This window comes from Mus pahari, chromosome 16 (assembly GCF_900095145.1).
Source record: "Mus pahari chromosome 16, PAHARI_EIJ_v1.1, whole genome shotgun sequence".
In the NCBI taxonomy this organism is placed as follows: domain Eukaryota; kingdom Metazoa; phylum Chordata; class Mammalia; order Rodentia; family Muridae; genus Mus; species Mus pahari.
In genome coordinates this window covers 24,707,544-24,711,488 of record NC_034605.1, presented here as the reverse complement: position 1 = coordinate 24,711,488, position 3,945 = coordinate 24,707,544, and positions in this window count along the sequence as shown.

Genomic DNA, 3,945 nt, shown 5'->3' with positions numbered 1-3,945 from the left:
TACTTTCTGTAGCACTGGGGATTGAATCCAGGGTCTTGTGTATTTTAGGCAAGTATTCTACCATTGAGCTACATCCCTAGTCCTAAATAATTTTTTAAATCAAGGAAGAAGCAAAACAAAGCAAAGCAAAACAAAGCAAAACAAAGCAAAACTCACCTGTATTCCACAACCTAAAACTGATGTGGTAGCTCCTGCTGCAATCCTAGCACTCAGGAAGCAGATTCAGAAGGGTTCGGGTTTCAAGGGCATCCTCAATTACACGCCATGTTGGCAGCCAGCACATGGTACTTAAGATCCTTTCCCAACAACAACAACAACAAACAAAACAAACAAACAAAAGAAAAAGAGAGACTGGAGAGAAGGCTCATTGGTTAAAAGCACCTGCTGTTCTTGCTGTCCTTACACGGGTATCATAACTCCAGTTCCAGAGGAACTGCTGTCCCCTTCTGATCTCCATGGGTACCAGACACACAAGGGCTACACATACACACATGCAGACTCTCACATGTATGCATAAAGTTAAATAAATACATCTTGTTACAAAAGGCAAACAAAAACAGGCTCTCAAAAATGTATCCTAAAAATGTTTCTGGGTGTATTTAAAATATTTGAAACAAAAGTCTTCGGGAGCAGGGGAGACTCAAATTGAGACATTTTAGAATAGTAAAAATAGGAGACTGGAGAAACCTTGGCACTTGAGTTCTTGCTGCTCTTACAGAGGGCCTGAGTTCAATTCCCAGCACCCACTTTAAGAGGCACACAACCACCTGTAATTCCAGCTATCTACTCCAAGGAATTTACTACCCTCTTCTGGTCTCCATGGGTACCCAAATATGTATGTACATTTACTCACGCATGCACGCACTTAAGCAAGTCCCCACCCCACCACCACCACTGTAAAAATCATTTGTATTAAAAATACAGCAGCAAAACCCAGAAGAGATGGTTTGCAGAGGACTAGGATTTGGTTTCCAGCACTCACAGGGCAGTTCGCAAACAACTGTATGCAGCCAAACATTTACATGCATAAAACATTTTTAAATACAGTAACTGGGTTAACTCAGCTGTAAGATCTGGGACTCCCAGTTTATGTAGCACTTCTATGATCTGCACCAATACTACAGAATGAATGTGGCGAAAACAAAACTCTGAACCCACTCATGTTTCTTGGAGTCTCCCATCTGCCTTCTTCCCTCCANNTNTCAGAATTTNCNNNTTTTNCATCAAACCATTAGGGCANCTGGCTGTACNAGTGGCAGAAACAGAAATGTGTCTGTTCCATGTTGTCAAGAGCTGGCTGGCTGTGCACCATTTCTACCGTGGGATACTTATGACATAGCTGAATCCTGAGATATTTGCTTCATGAGTGAATAGATAATTTACTCTGGCTGCTGAAATGATATGAATTCAATAAGGTGGTCAGTAAGTCCTTGCTGGGGTCATATAATTGCTGATAAGAATGACTGGATTTTTATATATTTTTCCTAATCAATAAAGTAGCAGGATAGTTATTAAATAATCATAATATTGTAGGCACAATATTTCAAAGATGCTTGCTATGTGCCCTAGGCTACCCCTAAATTCACACAACTCTCCTGCATGTGAGATTATAGGTCTAAGCTACCACATCAAAGAGTTTTTAATGTGGAAAAATGCAAACCAGTATGTTTAAAGATACACATGCTTTGTAGATTAGTCAATTACCATAATTATGAGACACTAGAAACTTAAAAAAGACTTATTTTACTTTATCCATACAGTGTATGTATACACTGCAAAGACACACTAGAATTCTAGCAGAGGGCATATGATCTCTCCAAAACCAAGTTACAAACAGGCTGTTGTGAGTCTCCATGTGGGTGCCAGTTCTCTGCAAGAGCAACAAGTGCTCTTAATCACTGAGAGCTAGTTTGTGGGGAGAGGGGGGTCTTCATTTGGATATGGAAAGTTTGACTCTGGGGTACTATGTGTGCAACATTTCTTGTTCCATCATCATCATCCTGAGATATAGGCAATGAGATGGAACCTGGCTGTTAGAAGCTTTTACTGTCTAATGGTTAGTTAATAAAGCCTGAGAGACAGACTATAACCTCTCCTGTAAATGTCCTATCTTGAACAGTTTCACATAAGTGACAATGAGAAGAACGGTAGGAATAAGTTGATGGCAGCAGCTGTTGTTTAAATTACACAAGGAGCAGGAGTGGAGCTCAGTGATAGGTACCTGCATAACATCCATGCAAGCATGCTCCATGAATTTAGTCATGGAAGTCAGTCCTACCACATTGTCCTAACCAATGAATGGACAAAGGTGCCAACGGATTAATCTGCTCACATAACTGTTCAGTAGATTCTTTGTCCCCTGTCTATAACCCAATGTTAGGTGAATCACATCATGTCTCCCAAATAAACCCAACTTTTTCTTTACCACAGGAGGAAGCCAGACACTTTTCTAAACAGTTCTAGTATCCTGAGACTTCAAACGCCATTCTTCCCCTAGTAGCTTTTTTTTTTCAGATACACAAAAAAATCATAGTGTGTATAAAGAGTTCCCCTGCAATCAAAGGAAAAGTGAAAGTTCCCAGTGATGCTCTTACGAGGTACACTAGGGAGCCAATTAAATTATTCAAATAAAATGGAATGATGTGAAAGTTATATATAACACAGAACATTCACATATATGTACTGTTTGTACAATATATATAATATTAGACATAACATATTAATATAATATTAATTAAATATAATTAATATATTACTTAATGTATTGATATATTATATATGATACACACACACATATGCAAGGAGACCCTACCAATCATCATGAGGAATATTTGGAAGAGATAAAATAGTACAACGGGTTTTTGGAGGAGTTTCAGTATAAAAACCTTCTAGTAAGAGTACATGGAGTACCAGCTGACCTCTGGGAGGTAGCACTAGAGCAAATGAGAATGTTCTTTTCAGTGCTGGGAGCAAATGTTGGGATCTCATCAGGGATTTTAAAGTTCTTTGATTATCAGTAAGTGATTATATCGTTGAAATTTCTGGTTTACATATCTGCTTACTTATTTTGACATAAGCTCCAGACTTGGACCTCAGGCTAGGACCCTCTAAATATACAAGTAGTAGAGAGTAATTTCCTTACATGGAACCTGTCCACGTGGAATGTCACAGAGGTCATAAGTCTGAGTCTGGCAGAAAACCAAAGCCCAATTGAGCTACATGATAAAATTGTTCTCCGGGATATACTTACTACAGACCTCAGGTTAACTGAACTTGTGATGGTGCTGTATACATAACTTGACTTTGTCTTCCAAGTTCAGGCTGGAGTCAGTATCAAGGCATTCTCCAGGTCTATTATTTATCTTGTGACATTCAGCAGCAGTCTGACACCACAGTCTTTGTATCATCTGAATACTGCTGGCACAAGTGAGTTCTGATGAAAGGCAGTTTTTCCAGCAATGGATCACTCCCATTGTGGGGGATTGGGCTCTTCGTTGTTTTACTGAACAATCTAACCTTACTTTTCCTAACTGATGTTCACAATACTATGAACTAGAAAGTGTTGTACTCTGAGAGACTGCGGGATTCCTTACACCGACAGGCCTCTGGTTGTGCATTGCTGGAACTCTGGTGAAAGGTTTGGCATCTCTCCCAGAACTCAGATATTCTCTCTTCCCTGTGCTGGTTAGCATAGGCAAGTTTGAACCACCTCTTGAAGCCATCCCAGTCTTCTCATGAGTGTGGCCCACTTTACTTCTGATGTAGTAGTGAAGCAAAAACTCAGAACAAAGATAGTGGAAATAGCAGTGGCCAGCTGGCACTGCAGCTAAACCTTGCTGCAGGACCACTCTGCCCTTTCCTCTTCTCCATCAGGACTGGCCAGGTCTTCAGCTCATGATAAGTACATGATACCAGGCCTCTGGCAGGTTCTGAGGTGTCAGCAGG